Source organism: Panthera leo, chromosome D1, assembly GCF_018350215.1.
Source record: "Panthera leo isolate Ple1 chromosome D1, P.leo_Ple1_pat1.1, whole genome shotgun sequence".
In the NCBI taxonomy this organism is placed as follows: Eukaryota; Metazoa; Chordata; class Mammalia; order Carnivora; family Felidae; genus Panthera; species Panthera leo.
In genome coordinates this window covers 48,501,718-48,520,137 of record NC_056688.1, presented here as the reverse complement: position 1 = coordinate 48,520,137, position 18,420 = coordinate 48,501,718, and the positions used below count along the sequence as shown (strand labels likewise).

Genomic DNA, 18,420 nt, shown 5'->3' with positions numbered 1-18,420 from the left:
GAAAAACAAACACAGATCATTTATTTAAAACGTCTTTGCACATTCTCATCAGTCTCATTGTCAAGTAAAGGGCCCATCTTGAAAGAAATACAGTAGAGATTGAATGGCTATTCTTTGGTGATAAGTAGACTCATCCACAAAATTTAGAACTCTACCAGATAAGGGGTTAATGTTTAAAACTTGATTTCAATATGTATTATTCATTTGAAGTAAACTTCAAATGACAGACATTAATGGAAACAAAATATTTGGAAGAGGTAATTTTTTCCCTTTGGAATGAGACAACAAAGAGCATAGAAATATAAACTTCATCAAATGTAGGGTCTTACTTTTTTAATGCAGAACATTTTTTATAACAAAGTTTAAAACAGTGAATTTGAACATCAGAAGTATTTAATTAGTATAAGTTTTCATTTTAGTTCACACTTGTAACACCTGTAAAATTAATAACAATTCAGCTGCTGGATGAACACAAAAACTTGAAAAATGGTACTTATGGTTGCATACCAACCTTAGAATTTAATGTAATTCCATATCTTGTTTTGGTCACGTGGTAATAAGACCTATCTTATGGATAAGCAGTTGCAGTAAGAATTATAATGTTTATTCTTCATTAGGCACTTATATTGCCTGAGTCATGTTTCTAAGTTTGTATGTTTATATCTTTTACTTCTCTCAATCCTATGAGGTATTCACTGTCTCCATTAACAGATGAAGAAACTAAGCTAAAGAGAGGTTTAGAAACTTGTCCAAGTCATGTGGCAAATACCTGTGCTTGAGATGGCATCTACACTGATTTTAAAGCCATTATTCTTTTTTTTTTTTAATTTTTTTAAACATTTATTTATTTTTGAGACAGGGAGAGGCAGCATGAACGGGGGAGGGTCAGAGAGAGAGGGAGACACAGAATCTGAAACAGGCTCCAGGCTCTGAGCTGTCAGCCCAGAGCCTGATGCGGGGCTTGAACTCACGGACCGTGAGATCATGACTGAGCCGAAGTCGGATGCTTAACCGAATGAGCCACCCAGGCACCCCTAAAGCCATTATTCTTAACTATCATGTTGTCTCATCTCCCAATTAGTGACAATTTTTCAAGTGTGTAAGAATGTGCTTTGCAATCTCAGAATACTCTTCGATTAGAGAGAGGTTCATCTAAGATATGCACAATGACAACAGCAAGAAGCAATGCTTTGTGGATTTCCTATGTGTTAAAATGTATTATAGGTGGGTTTCCGGAAGATGGCGGCGTAGGAGGACGCGGGGCTCACAGCGCGTCCTGCCGATCACTTAGATTCCACCTACACCTGCCTAAAGAACCCAGAAAACCGCCAGAGGATTAGCAGAAGGGAATCTCCGGAGTCAAGCCCAGACTAGAGGCCCACGGAAGAGGGTAGGAAGGGCGGCGAGGCGGTGCGCGCTCCACGGACTGGCGGGAGGGAGCCGGGGAGGAGGGGCGGCTCGCCGGCCAAGCAGAGCCCCCGAGTCTGGCTGGCAAAAGCGGAGGGGCCGGACAGACTGTGTTCCGACAGCAAGCGCGACTTAGCGTCTGGGAGGTCATAAGTTAACAGCTCTGCTCGGAAAGCGGGAAGGCTGGAGGACAAAGGGAGGGAGAGCTGCTGAGCCCCCGGACGGCAGAGCTCAGCTTGGCGGGGAACAAAGGCGCCAGCGCCATCTCCCCCGCCCATCCCCCAGCCAAAATCCCAAAGGGAACCAGTTCCTGCCAGAGAACTTGCTCGCTCCGCGCAAACACCCAACTCTGTGCTTCTGCGGAGCCAAACCTCCGGCAGCGGATCTGACTCCCTCCCGCTGCCACAGGGCTCCTCCTGAAGTGGATCACCTAAGGAGAAGCGAGCTAAGCCTGCCCCTCCAGCCCCCGTGCACCTTGCCTACCCACCCCAGCTAAGACGCCAGATCCCCAGCAACACAAGCCTGGCAGTGTGCAAGTAGCCCAGACGGGACACGCCACCCCACAGTGAATCCCGCCCCTAGGAGAGGGGAAGAGAAGGCACACACCAGTCTGACTGTGGCCCCAGCAGTGGGCTGGGGGCAGACATCGGGTCGGACTGCGGCCCCGCCCACTAACTCCAGTTATACACCACAGCACAGGGGAAGTGCACTGCAGGTCCTCACCACGCCAGGGACTCTCCAAAATGACCAAACGGAAGAATTCCCCTCAGAAGAATCTCCAGGAAATAACAACAGCTAATGAACTGATCAAAAAGGATTTAAATAATATAACAGAAAGTGAATTTAGAATAATAGTCATAAAATTAATCGCTGGGCTTGAAAACAGTATACAGGACAGCAGAGAATCTCTTGCCACAAAGATCGAGGGACTAAGGAACAGTCACGAGGAGTTGAAAAACGCTTTAAACGAATTGCAAAACAAAATGGAATCCACGATGGCTCGGCTTGAAGAGGCAGAGGAGAGAATAGGTGAACTAGAAGATAAAGTTATGGAGAAAGAGGAAGCTGAAAGGAAGAGAGATAAAAAAATCCAGGAGTATGAGGGGAAAATTAGAGAACTAAGTGATACACTAAAAAAAAATAATATACGCATAATTGGTATCCCAGAGGAGGAAGAGAGAGGGAAGGGTGCTGAAGGGGTACTTGAACAAATTATAGCTGAGAACTTCCCTGAACTGGGGAAGGAAAAAGGCATTGAAATCCAAGAGGCACAGAGAACTCCCTTCAGACGTAACTTGAATAGATCTTCTGCACGACATATCATAGTGAAACTGGCAAAATACAAGGATAAAGAGAAAATTCTGAAAGCAGCAAGGGATAAACGTGCCCTCACATATAAAGGGAGACCTATAAGACTCGTGACTGATCTCTCCTTTGAAACTTGGCAGGCCAGAAAGGCGTGGCACGATATCTACAGTGTGCTAAACAGAAAAAATATGCAGCCGAGAATCCTTTATCCAGCAAGTCTGTCATTTAGAATAGAAGGAGAGATAAAGGTCTTCCCAAACAAACAAAAACTGAAGGAATTTGTCACCACGAAACCAGCCCTACAAGAGATCCTAAGGGGGATCCTGTGAGACAAAGTACCAGAGACATCACTACAAGCATAAAACATACAGACATCACAATGACTCTAAACCCATATCTTTCTATAATAACACTGAATGTAAATGGATTAAATGCGCCAACTAAAAGACATAGGGTATCAGAATGGATAAAAAAACAAGACCCATCTATTTGCTGTCTACAAGAGACTCATTTTAGATCTGAGGACACCTTTAGATTGAGAGTGAGGGGATGGAGAACTATTTATCATGCTACTGGAAGCCAAAAGAAAGCTGGAGTAGCCATACTTATATCAGACAAACTAGACTTTAAATTAAAGGCTGTAACAAGAGATGAAGAAGGGCATTATATAATAATCACAGGGTCTATCCACCAGGAAGAGCTAACTATTATAAATGTCTATGCGCCAAATACCCGAGCCCCCAGATATATAAAACAATTACTCATAAACATAAGCAACCTTATTGATAAGAATGTGGTCATTGCAGGGGACTTTAACACCCCACTTACAGAAATGGATAGATCATCTAGACACACAGTCAATAAAGAAACAAGGGCCCTGAATGATACATTGGATCAGATGGACTTGACAGATATATTTAGAACTCTGCATCCCAAAGCAACAGAATATACTTTCTTCTCCAGTGCACATGGAACATTCTCCAAGATAGATCATATACTGGGTCACAAAACAGCCCTTCATAAGTTTACAAGAATAGAAATTATACCATGCATACTTTCAGACCACAATGCTATGAAGCTTGAAATCAACCACAGGAAAAAGTCTGGAAAACCTCCAAAAGCATGGAGTTTAAAGAACACCCTACTAACGAATGAGTGGGTCAACCAGGCAATTAGAGAAGAAATTAAAACATATATGGAAACAAACGAAAATGAAAATACAACAATCCAAACGCTTTGGGATGCAGCGAAGGCAGTCCTGAGAGGAAAATACATTGCAATCCAGGCCTATCTCAAGAAACAAGAAAAATCCCAAATACAAAATCTAACAGCACACCTAAAGGAAATAGAAGCAGAACAGCAAAGGCAGCCTAAACCCAGCAGAAGAAGAGAAATCATAAAGATCAGAGCAGAAATAAACAATATAGAATCTAAAAAAACTGTAGAGCAGATCAACGAAACCTAGAGTTGGTTTTTTGAAAAAATAAACAAAATTGACAAACCTCTAGCCAGGCTTCTCAAAAAGAAAAGGGAGATGACCCAAATAGATAAAATCATGAATGAAAATGGAATGATTACAACCAATCCCTCAGAGATACAAACAATTATCAGGGAATACTATGAAAAATTATATGCCAGCAAATTGGACAACCTGGAAGAAATGGACAAATTTCTAAACACCCACACTCTTCCAAAACTCAATCAGGAGGAAATAGAAAGCTTGAACAGACCCATAACCAGCAAAGAAATTGAATCGGTTATCAAAAATCTCCCAACAAATAAGAGTCCAGGACCAGATGGCTTCCCAGGGGAGTTCTACCAGACATTTAAAGCAGAGATAATACCTATCCTTCTCAAGCTATTCCAAGAAATAGAAAGGGAAGGAAAACTTCCAGACTCATTCTATGAAGCCAGTATTACTTTGATTCCTAAACCAGACAGAGACCCAGTAAAAAAAGAGAACTACAGGCCAATATCCCTGATGAATATGGATGCAAAAATTCTTAATAAGATACTAGCAAATCGAATTCAACAGCATATAAAAAGAATTATTCACCATGATCAAGTGGGATTCATTCCTGGGATGCAGGGCTGGTTCAACATTCGCAAATCGATCAACGTGATACATCACATTAACAAAAAAAAAGAGAAGAACCATATGATCCTGTCAATCGATGCAGAAAAGGCCTTTGACAAAATCCAGCACCCTTTCTTAATAAAAACCCTTGAGAAAGTCGGGATAGAAGGAACATACTTAAAGATCATAAAGGCCATTTATGAAAAGCCCACAGCTAACATCATCCTCAACGGGGAAAAACTGAGAGCTTTTTCCCTGAGATCAGGAACACGACAGGGATGCCCACTGTCACCGCTGCTGTTTAATATAGTGCTGGAAGTTCTAGCATCAGCAATCAGACAACAAAAGGAAATCAAAGGCATCAAAATTGGCAAAGATGAAGTCAAGCTTTCGCTTTTTGCAGATGACATGATATTATACATGGAAAATCCGATAGACTCCACCAAAAGTCTGCTAGAACTGATACATGAATTCAGCAAAGTTGCAGGATACAAAATCAATGTGCAGAAATCAGTTGCATTCTTATACACTAACAATGAAGCAACAGAAAGACAAATGAAGAAACTGATCCCATTCACAATTGCACCAAGAAGCATAAAATACCTAGGAATAAATCTAACCAAAGATGTAAAAGATCTGTATGCTGAAAACTATAGAAAGCTTATGAAGGTAATTGAAGAAGATATAAAGAAATGGAAAGACATTCCCTGCTCATGGATTGGAAGAATAAATATTGTCAAAATGTCAATACTACCCAAAGCTATCTACACATTCAATGCAATCCCAATCAAAATTGCACCAGCATTCTTCTCGAAACTAGAACAAGCAATCCTAAAATTCATATGGAACCACAAAAGGCCCCGAATAGCCAAAGTAATTTTGAAGAAGAAGACCAAAGCAGGAGGCATCACAATCCCAGACTTTAGCCTCTACTACAAAGCTGTCATCATCAAGACAGCATGGTATTGGCATAAAAACAGACACATAGACCAATGGAATAGAATAGAAACCCCAGAACTAGACCCACAAACGTATGGCCAACTCATCTTTGACAAAGCAGAAAAGAACATCCAATGGAAAAAAGACAGTCTCTTTAACAAATGGTGCTGGGAGAACTGGACAGCAACATGCAGAAGGTTGAAACTAGACCACTTTCTCACACCATTCACAAAAATAAACTCAAAATGGATAAAGGACCTGAATGTGAGACAGGAAACCATCAAAACCTTAGAGGAGAAAGCAGGAAAAGACCTCTCTGACCTCAGCCGTAGCAATCTCTTACTCGGCACATCCCCAAAGGCAAGGGAATTAAAAGCAAAAGTGAATTACTGGGACCTTATGAAGATAAAAAGCTTCTGCACAGCAAAGGAAACAACCAACAAAACTAAAAGGCAACCAACGGAATGGGAAAAGATATTTGCAAATGACACATCGGACAAAGGGCTAGTATCCAAAATCTATAAAGAGCTCACCAAACTCCACACCCGAAAAACAAATAACCCAGTGAAGAAATGGGCAGAAAACATGAATAGACACTTCTCTAAAGAAGACATCCGGATGGCCAACAGGCACATGAAAAGATGTTCAACGTCGCTCCTTATCAGGGAAATACAAATCAAAACCACACTCAGATACCACCTCACACCAGTCAGAGTGGCCAAAATGAAGAAATCAGGAGACTATAGATGCTGGAGAGGATGTGGAGAAACAGGAACCCTCTTGCACTGTTGGTGGGAATGCAAATTGGTGCAGCCGCTCTGGAAAGCAGTGTGGAGGTTCCTCAGAAAATTAAAAATAGACCTACCCTATGACCCAGCAATAGCACTGCTAGGAATTTATCCAAGGGATACAGGAGTACTGATGCATAGGGGCACCTGTACCCCAATGTTTATAGCGGCACTCTCAACAATAGCCAAATTATGGAAAGAGCCTAAATGTCCATCAACTGATGAATGGATAAAGAAACTGTGGTTTATATACACAATGGAATACTACGTGGCAATGAGAAAAAATGAAATATGGCCTTTTGTAGCAACATGGATGGAACTGGAGAGTGTGATGCTAAGTGAAATAAGCCATACAGAGAAAGACAGATACCATATGGTTTCACTCTTATGTGGATCCTGAGAAACATAACAGAAACCCATGGGGGAGGGGAAGGAAAAAAAAAAAAAAAAAAAAAAAAAAGAGGTTAGAGTGGGAGAGAGCCAAAGCATTAGAGACTGTTAAAAACTGAGAACAAACTGAGGGTTGATGGGGGGTGGGAGGGAGGGCAGGGTGGGAGGGAGGACAGGGTGGGTGATGGGTATTGAGGAGGGCACCTTTTGGGATGAGCACTGGGTGTTGTATGGAAACCAATTTGACAGTAAATTTCATATATTAAAAAAAAATGTATTATAAAATGTGTTTCAGTGTGTAATGTTAGTTTGCAGTATTGATTTAATATCTTAGTTGTAATGTTAGTTACATATACGTATAGGGTATGAAGGTGTATATACACAAATATATGAATAAAGAGAACCTGAGTCCACTGTTTGTAGAACAGTTAGACACCTTTACATAGACAGCCCCACCATTTCTCAGCATATACTTCTGAAAACACCAACATTGTCAGAGAGCCAAGCTGTAGCCTACAGATTTTCATCCAGAACTTCAGTGATTAAGGACGAGAAGCAGTATCTCTCTGTGAATAGTTTTTAGTTGTGACATGGATGACAGTTATGTGAGGTTGAGGGAGCAAAATTTGGGACAGTAACTAAAAGCTAGAGAATGTTTTTTTAAGTTAAGGATTGTGTCCTAAGTTTGCTGGCATCCTTCACAGTGTCAAGCACTATATATGTTCACTGAACATGTTTTGATTGACCAGCTGAAAAGCAGCAGAGCATTCAGGAGCTGGACCATGTAGCCAGACTTCCTGAGTTCAAATCCCAGCTCCACCACATGGACCAATGTGACCTTGCTCATTATCTACCGGTATCTGTGTATCAGTTTCTTACCTGTGAGACTGGGATAGTAATAGTACTTTCCTCCTGGGATTGTTACAAGGATTCAGGGAATACAATATTTAGAACAGTGTCTGTTACATGGTAAAACTACATAAGTGTTTGTTAAATAGATTAACTAATATGATTTAGCAGTGTGTCTACTTTAACATATTTAGTACTAAATAAGAATTACTTAGATCACTTCTTTTAGCTATCTAGTCACTGCTCCAAAGTGTATATTTGTGAATATAAGTTTGGTGACAAATATCAAATTAAAATACATTTTCTATTGTAAAAATACTATAAAATTAATGAAAATCAAAATAAGGAAAAGCTTTAAAAACTCACATATAATTCCATTACCTTGTATCAGATGTTACAGAATTATCTAATTTAAATACTGCAGCTGTCCTATAGGTATGTATGAGTATCCACATTTTATACATTAAAAAAGACACACAGAACTTTAATGACTTATCAGAAATCAACAGCCAGAATTCAAACTAAAGCCTGTCTTATTGCCAAGTGTATGTACTTTCCACACTATGCTATTGACTTTCTATATGTCCACATGTGCTTGATGTAATTTTATATATACATGGACCATATATAAGATTACATCCTGCATTTGTTCCTCACATTATAATTTAAGCATTTTTATAGGGATTCCATAATTATTATTTTGGTGTTATATAATGTTACTTCCTCTCAACATATAATAATAATTTACTATTATAATAGAATGCATATTATATAATAATTTATAATTATATAATTATATATAATAATTTATTTAACTATCCTTTTATGGTTAGGTATTTGGGTTTTTTTCTACTGTTTTAATGTCATTAACAATGCTGCAGGAACATATTGATACCAATTCCTTTTTCTTATTTGACAATTTCCTTTGACTATATTCCCCAAATGCAAACATTTACTAGGTTCTTTTTGTTGGTGTTGTTAAAGTTTATTTAGTTATTTTTAGAGAGACAGAGATAATGTGAGCGAGGGAGGGGCAGAGAGAGAGTTTCTGTGCTGTGAGCGCAGAGCCAGATGTGGGGCTCGAACTCCCAAAACTGTGAGATCATGACCTGAGCCAAAATTAAGAGTCCGATGCTTAACTGACTGAGCCACCCAGGCATCCCAACATTTACTAGGTTCTTGATTTATGTTATTAATTACTTTTCAAAAGTTTTGTACCATTTTATTACCTCTTCTCTACCTATTATATTTAATATATTTTCAAATAAAAAATATAAAATATATAAACATCACTTTCACCACAATCTTAGAGGCACTGATATTATAATTAAAAAACCTGTTAAGTATAAAATGATACTTCAGATTTATGAGTACTTCTGTGTTCATTAGTGAAAATGACCATTTTTTCTATATGCTTAATTGCTAATGGTATTTATTTGTTTAAACTGTTTAATCCCTTCCTTTACTGTATATATTCTGCTGGTTTAGGAAGTGCCAACAGTCATTCTTGGGTAAAGATCAATGAGGCTTGCTAACCAAGATTAATGAGTAACTAGAATTCTTGATAGCTTCCTCACCATTAGCCTAGCTCATATAATTAAAACTAAGAAATATTCAGTAATCTGACTTTACTTATCACTACTTTAAACTAATTACTTTATTATTCTCCTTTAAATTATTCCAGTAATGTCTCTTTTAAAGTTTTAGTGACACTTAAATTACATGTGGAAGACACCTTGAAGTACTCACAGAATTTGACTCCTTTTACATTACACATGCAAAGTCAGCCAGTTTCTCAGTCTGTGAATTTCGAACAGAGCCTTTTACAACATGTAATTATCCTTTTACTTTACTAAGACAAATACAGTGAATTATCCGTTAGTCAAGACCTACAGACACAAGGGAATTTTTGTTATTCCCTGATGGAAATACGTAAGCAGGACTTGAATGGGGAATACTTACAAAGCATATTAGGAGCTACATGATAGTGATAATAACTGGTATTTTTATAAAAAAATGTTTATTTTGAGAGAGAGAGAAAGAGTGTGCACATGAGTGGGGGAGGGGAAGGCAGAGAGAGAGAGAGAGAGAGAGAGAGAGAGAGAGAGAAAGAGAGTGAGAGAGGGAGAAGGAGAGAATGCCAAGCAGGTTCCACATTGTCAGTGCAGAGCCTGACATAGGGCTCACTCCCACAAACTGTGAGATCATGATCTGAGCCAAAATCAAGAGTAAGATGCTTAACCCACTGAGCCACCCAGGCGGCCCAACTAATATTTTTACTCCCCCGCCCCCGAATATCTTCCCCTTGGGACCAAGCAGGTTCTGTGCATTTCATACTGTTGACTACAAAGACAGTGTGTGGCTAATTTTACCATGACTAACAAATTCCCAGTGACCACTGCCTAGCCCTTTCAGCACCTCAGGCAGTGGCCAGCCAGTTGGAATTCCAGACAGAGAACTGACATAGGAAGAATCACAGCAGGAAAGAACAGCTAAAATTTAAAGCTTTTTAACACTGGAGAGCTAAGTAATCAGAATGTCTTTGTCTTATGGCCACCATTTTCCTATCATTTTTCTAGATACTTTGAAACATCTATTCAGAAAAGCATTCTATGATATGCCTCCCTCACCTCCCCAACACAGTTGACACACTGCTCTATGCACCATCCCATTTTTATCACACAGCCAAAATAGCCCCCAAGACTGAAAATCACCACCATTTATTTTCATGTCTTTTTTTTTTCTTTCTGCTAAGTCATGTATGTTTTCAGAGCAAGGAGTGGGAATTATCCATTTGTACATTCTCATCTCAGGGCTGACTCACAGAATGTGCTTCATAAATGCCTTTTCAAATGATGAAAACCATGGGTTGGGTTCCATCTATCTGTAAGACCCCATTCCCTCTTTCAAACTTTATAACAACATTGAGACTAGCCATTATGCTAATTTTTGAAGGAAGTTAAAGACCAAGGTCTCACAGCTAGTAGGTAGCAAGAGTAGAACCCATGTTTGCTGGCTCTAAAGTGCTTGCTCTTTAAGAAAAATCATGTTGCCTTACAGAAAGATGAAAGCAAAGCTCTGTGGATAGTTCAGACAGAGGATCCAACATATTTTGTCAAGAAATGCTGAATCTCACTGAAGATCACTGACAGTTTTGTTTGCATAAAATAACACCCAATATTTTCTCTATAAATGTCCAACATGCATGTCAGTGGCGTTTGAAGATAATTTAATACAGGGACTTCTCTGTCCTATCCACACCACCTTATTAGTGAGCCCCGGACATTTGTGAGCATTTGAGTGATAGTGGCTGAGTAGGATGAGAATGAGGAAGGTTCAGCAGCATGTCAGCACCCATGCTGGGGAAGAAGTCCTGTCATGTGGCAGGAAACATATGGCATCCCTTGGTACGTAGTAGCTTGGTTGACATGACAAGTCAGGCAACTGTGGAGGTAAATATTACCAAGACTTTTTAGGATTTAGAGAGAGATAACAGTCTTATTGCCCTTCTAAAAATTGTGCTGTCATTTGAATAAAACAGCCAGAGAACAGTAGAATCTCTTTTCTAGGAACTCTCTGATTTTCCAAGTAAAAGACTTTGGCTGTCGCTTAAGAAAATGACATCGAAATGATGCTGAAAGATTCATTCTTGTTGCTGCATTAACTTTAAATTTTTCTGAGCATCTGAATTGAAACTGTTTTATTACACACACAACACAGAGGGCCTAGATGGCGGTGATTAATGGCTTTTTAATTTTCTCCAACTCTAAAGCAGGAATGGACAGGATAACCAGTCTTTCAAAAATGTTGTAACATTAAAACTATGTCATTTTATGGAGAACACAAAAAGGCTGTTGGGTCTTCTATTAACAAACTGGTAACAGTAAACTTATTTAATGTGCCTTGCTTGTAAAGTCCCATCCAACTAAAATACTTCCTGATGTGTTTTCAATAGTCTGCTCCATTCTTCACTCATATTTTTGAAGAACTGTCATCTTTCCTTGTCATATTTAACTCTTCACCAATCTCTTGAATGCCTGTATCTATCATTTATCTCATCTCTCTTAATATTTATTTTCTTTTATATTTCTACTTTCCCTTTCTTCATATACATGCATTAAGTTGCCACTATTCTTAAAAAGAAGAGTATGTCTTCTTGAGTATTCAATCAGTACCTCAAATGCAACATAACCAAAACACCATTACCTTCCCCCATGAAGCTGGATATCTCCCCTGTTGCTTCATTGACACTTATATAATTATTTATATCTTCTGGTAACATCTAACAAATGTTAACTGGGAAGTGCTTTAGATCCCTCTTTGATTCCTTAATAGTATAGCACTCAATAAATACCTGATAATAAAGAAGATGGTAAAATCAAATAACCATTTGGGCCCTTTGCTATAGATAACATTTTTCAATAAATCTCTAGGTATATTTGATAGGAAAACCATCTAGGGTGGATTGGGAAGGATATATACATATTTTAAATGGTGTAGAAGGGAAAGAAGATTTTCTGAGAAACTAGAAGAGCATGATCAAAATCATGGAAGGCCGAGAGTATGTGTTGTGCTCTGGAACTTTGAGTGGTTTGGCTTGGCCAGAGCAGAATAGCCAGAGATGAGTAATGACTTGGGGTGGGTCAAGAGGGGCAATGAAGACCATGCCAAGAGGTCTGGACTTTATCTTGATGGCAGTGGTGAGCTCTTTAAAGTTGGGGATCAATATGATAATATCTGTGATTCAGAAGAGTAAACCTAAAAACACTCTGAATGGTGGAAGGAAGAGGTGGGAATCTACAGTCAGGGAGACCAATGGGAAATAGTCATGAGAGATAAAATTAATAAATGTCTAAACTTGGGCAATGGCAGAAGGAATTTTAAAGGAAGATACATTTAAGATATCTGGAGATAAAATATCCAGGACAAATAAAAGAAAATTATAGTGAGGGCAATTTGATCTCCAGAACTGATCTAGTGATCTGGGGGAGGGGGTATTTCTTTTAAAGTCAAATCCCCTAGATAGAAGGGACTTGCTCTTCCCAGGGTACAACAATAGCTGTTCTTTCTTCTAGAACTTCCAAACAAGGCTTAAAAAGTAAACAGACTTCGGTGTCACAAGGGTGAAGTGGTAGTGAGGAACAATGTACTAAGGGATCTGTTACTGACTAAGAGGATGATGGCACTGTTAACAGAACCAAAAAGTGCATGTTTGGGTAGGAAAATATAATTGAGTTTGGTTTTGTACACGCGTAGCTTAATGTACCTGTTACATCATTGGGAAATATAATCTGCAGTGTAACAGCTCTACCTATTGAAAATTTCTTCCTTCTCTGGGTGTAACACCCGTTATGTCCAGAGTGGGCACCAAATGACAGATATTCTTGCATGTTTTACTCTTTCTAATAAACATTCCTAACACTTCTGGTTCTTTATGAGATAATTTCAAGACTCCTAGCTATCTTTCTGTCTATACTCTTACATTTTTCTTTTTTTTTAATTTTAATTTTAAGTAATCTCTACACCCAAAGTGGGGTTTGAATCCACAACCCTGAGATTAAGAGTCACACACTCCACTGACTGAGCCAGCCAGGCACCCCATATTTCTTCTGATTTTTACTTATATTTTAGAACCTAGAAATGAATTCAGAGTTCCAGATGTGTTCAGACCAGGGTTGAATGCCATGAGATGATGACTTTCCTCCATCTGCATTCCATACTCCTGCCAGAAGAGCCCAAGATAACACAGAATTTTAAAGTTTGCTTAATTGTATTGTTAAGTTCAGGGTCGAGCTGACTTCTCATGTATTTTTGACATCAAATGATTCAAAATCAATTCTATCACATAATTGTAAATTGGGTTTTTGGAAACTCAATATAGTTAATTAATAACCACTATTATCAAATTTATTGGTATTAATTTTGATCTAGTTTCATAGTTAGGCTAACATTAGATCATCAATTTAACTCAATAAATATATATTGATATGCTACCCATTATAGAACTTCACTTTTTCATCTAGTTTGTATCATTTTCAAATATAAGATACCTTTCACATTTTCATGCAAAATTTTAATTACAATAAGAGAAAAGGACCATGCACTATAGCAGATCATCACAGATCCTCTTCCAGTTTAACAGCACAAGTTTTACTACTGAGCTCTCTTAATCAACATCTTTTTATAGATTAACCAATCCTCTCCATCCCCTCAGTGACCAGCTGACCAGTGTCCACAGCAAGTGGGATGTTCATGTCCCATATATTCTCATTCTTTCCATGTGACTTGTACATTTACCAAGAATCAGTTGTAATTATTCTGTTTATTTTTATTGTACTCATTTTATATATGTATGTATGTATATACATTTTATATATGTACGTATATGTAATTTATTTAAAATTTACAAAAATGAAATATGAGCAAATGAAAAGAATTGTTTCTATCAATCATAAGTTTACTGATCTAGAAAGACTTAATCACATGTAGTTCAAAAGATCAAAGCTTTTGCACAGCAAAGAAAACAAAGCAATGAAGGCAACCTAGCAAATGGGAGAAAAATATTTGCAAATGATATATCTAATACGGGGTTAATATTCAAAATATATAGAAAACTTATACAACTCAACACACAAAAAACAAATAATATAATTAAAAATGGTCAGAGGACCTGAATAGATGTTTTTCCAAGGAGACATACAGATGGCCAACAGATACATGAAAAGATGCTCAACATCACTAATAATCAGGGAAAAGGAATCAAAACCATGATGAGGTATCATTGTACACCTGTCAGAGTGGCTAAAATCAAAAACACAAGTAGAACAAATGTTGGCATGAGAATATGGGAAAAAGGAACCCTCATGCACTGTTGGTAGGAATGTAAAATGGTAGAAAATAGTATGAAGGTTCTTAGAGAATTAAAAATCAAAATACCATTTAGTCCAGTAATTCCACTACTGGGTATTTACCTAAAAAAAGTGAAAACACTTAAAAGGTATATTTACTCCTATTTTATTGCAGCATTATTTGCAATAGCCAATATATGGAAACAACCCAAGCATCCATTGATAGATGAATCGATAAATGTGGAGTGTGTACACACACACATGCACACACACACACACACACACACACACACACTGGAATATTACTCAGCCATTAAAAAATTGAGATATTGTCATTTGCAACAACATAGATGGACCTAAAGGGTATAATGCTAAGTGAAATAAATTAGTCAGAGAAAGACAAATATCATATGATTTCACTCATAGATAGGATTTAAGAAATAAAACAAATGAATAAAAAAATTAAAAGAGAGGCAAAAGAAGATTCTTAAATACAGAGAATAAACTGGTGAATGCCAGAGGGGAGGTGGGTGAGGGGGTAGGTGAAATAGATAAAGGGGATTAAGAGTACGTTTATGTTGATGAGCACTAAAAAATGTATAAAATTGTTGAATCATTATACTGTACATCTGAAACTGACACAATGATGTATGATAACTATATTTCAATAAACAAATTTTAAAAAATTAAAAGGCCAAATTACCTGAAAAAAAGGAAGTTTACTGATCTAGAAAGACTTAATAATATGTAGCTCAAACCATTGCTGCCAAGTTAGGTGACAACTGTAAAAGTCAGAAAATAATTATAAAGTTATTTCATTTAGTTTTCATTTGATTTTCATTCTAATTTAAAGAAATACAGAGAACTGAGGGTTGATGGGGGCAGGGAGTTGGGGAAAATGGGTGATGGGCATTGAGGAGGGCACTTGTTGGGATGAGCACTTAGTGTTATATGTAAGTGATGAATCACAGGAATTTACTTCTGAAGCCAAGACTACACTGTATACACTGTATGTTAGTTAATTTGACAATAAATAAAAAAAAAATTTTAAAATAAAGAAATCTAAATTGAAAGCCATGGATAATGAATTAAGGGTAAACTTTATGCAAGAAAAATGAAGTAGAACCTCATAAAAAACAGGCCCTAGATTTTTGGCTTTCCTAATCAATTTGGTGTACCAAACATTTTAAAGCAATTACCAGACAATTCAGATTCTGGAAAATAACATAAAAACTGTGGCCAGAGGTTGACGATACTAGAGAAAATCTTAAACTTCACATATAAAAAATAATGAAGAACACAATTTGTTAAGCGATATCAGACAAATTTAAAGTTGTGATGATTGATAGAAAGACAGTGTGCGACACTGGACTAATGAAGATGATCTCTTGAAAACTGAAATTAGGGACAATAAAGAAAGCATGCATTCTGGGACAAACAGATGGATCTAAAAATGAGAAAAAAATTAGATCAAATTCAGGGCCCAGGTTTCTCATGCCATAGTTAAAGATGCTACAAATGTGTTTTTACTTTATGTTGAACAGCTTCAATCAAGTCAGTAATAACATGGTGACTCAAAAAAAATGGATGAGGTTTATTAGAAGTCCCATTTCTTCTTTTAAATATCACCACACCACTAATTTTATTGTGCTGCCATACAGTTATGTTTTTTAAATTTAAGGTGAAGTAATTAAGGCATGCATGTATCTTTTCGTTATCATTCCAAATGGTGACTGCTGTGTCCAATCTTTTGACTAACAGATTAAAAACTGGTGTTGTTGTGTGGGTAATAAGAAGTTCCATCTTATGAATGCCTAGCAGGATTATCACCCAGATTTCAGTTTTCTCCTTATCTTCTTTTAAAAGTGGTTGTTTCTTGAAAATACCTTTCAGTGTACACCTATTAGTTTTTTAATGTTTATTTTTGAAAGAGAAAGTGAGTGTGAGCGGGGAGGGGCAAAGAGAGGGGGGCAGAGGATCTGAAACAGGCTCTGTGCTGACAGCAGAGAACCTGATCAGGGGCTTGAACTCATGAACCTTGAGATCATGACCTGAGCCAAAGTCAGACACCCAACTGACTGAGCCACCCATGCACCCCAGTTTTCTTCTTGTCCTTAAAGAATATTATGGGAGACCTCACAGTCTGCTTATAGGGGAGACCTAGAGAGGTTATACTGCATGACCAGAATGTGGTTAAAGGGAGATCAGAACACAGATCCAACTCCTAGCCCATGGTTTTCTCTGTCCTATTCCACTGTGACTTCATCAAATTCTTCTGATAAAAATGATAAAAATGACTGGCCCAAACACTGGCCAGTCTAAAAATCCTGGTCATCACTGTTAAGTCATGTAAAACTCTGAGAGTATACTTCAAATGCTGATCCCAGTATTTTCCCCTCAGGACTGAACTGATATATGAATGGTCTCAAAGCCTGAAACATCAGGAGAAAAATGTAGTATTTTAATACAGCAGGCATATTCCTGTGTTTATTCATTTTATTTTTGGATGGCAGACTGCACATCATCTCCTTGGCTTCGGTAGCATGCAAGCTGCATCCCAGGAGGTCATGTATGAACATGTATCAAAAAGCTCCTTCCCACATAGACTATTCTTCACAAGGAAAGTAAAAAAAAATGAATATAGTAGAGCATAAATCAAGTCTTAGCTAGCTCCACCAACACAGCAAAAAGGAAAACAAATTTCCTTTCAAAAAAGGAAAACAGATTTCAATTTGGAATTTTACATAAAATATAGACAAGTACTGCAGAATGCACCAACAATTAAAAAACTTGGAATGGGAAGATTTTTGTATACCAGTTGTGATTTTAGTCATTTAATGGATATGGCCCTGGGTATCCCTTTATTTCACAACAGAAACATATCTTTCAGGATAACACATTCTTTTTATTCTTTGACAATATCTGGGAAGCGGAATTTTATGGAAAAAAGAAGTCTAGAAGTCATAAATGTAGGTTTTCCCACTGTGCTCCTAATGAGAGCTCAAAGGTCTTAGATAAGTCATCCCAATTGACTTGTTATGGTTTTTTATTCTTCAGTTTGAATAGGAAACCATTGTTCCTGCTCTCCCCATCTACTTTATGGGGTATAGATGGAGAGAAGAACTGTTATGGGGAAAGGAACATGATCTTGGGAATTGATGGCCTTGGATTAAGGATTTCTTATCCTTTTCTTAGTTAGGTTCTTGACCATCTTAAAAACCACTCCTAGATATGTTCCTGTCATCAGTATAATGCAGATAATAGCGCCTTCTCATAGATGGCTCTGGGGGGGAAAAAGGGCAATATATGTGAAAGAAATTTTGTAAGCATGAAGCATGGGGAATAGTAAATGGAAATTACTTTCTAGAGAGGCAGTATGATTTGGTCACAGGTGTCTAACACTAGTGACTAGAACTTGAACTAACCAATGGATCTAAACAACAACAACAACAAACAACTAGATCTAAAAACCATCAGGGACACGGGATCTATAGGATTTGGCAGTTGTGTGTGGTAGGTGAGTGAGGAGTCTAGGACAACATCCATGTATGAGGTTGGAGTTGTTGGATCATGGTGGCACCTCATACTGAAAAAGGACTATGGGAGTAACAGATTTTGGGGGAATATAATTATTATAATATTGTATATGATGAGTTTGGGGAACCTGTGTGGCACCAAGGTAGAGATGGCTCATAAGATAGTTAGAGATCAATCCTAGTAGACATATCTGTTGTAAAGAAATACATTTTGGAATTAACATTTGAAGTATATTTGAAGCCATGGATATTGTTAGAAATACTGTGATCAAAAAGAC

General features: G+C 37.8%; 1 protein-coding gene across 3 annotated transcripts in view; it reads right to left on the bottom strand.

Annotated features, from left to right (window-relative positions):
* LOC122201112 (disks large homolog 2-like) overlaps positions 1-18,420 on the bottom strand; it is a 1,368,059-nt gene that overhangs the window by 383,365 nt on the left and 966,274 nt on the right. The gene's annotated exons all lie outside the window — the stretch shown is intronic.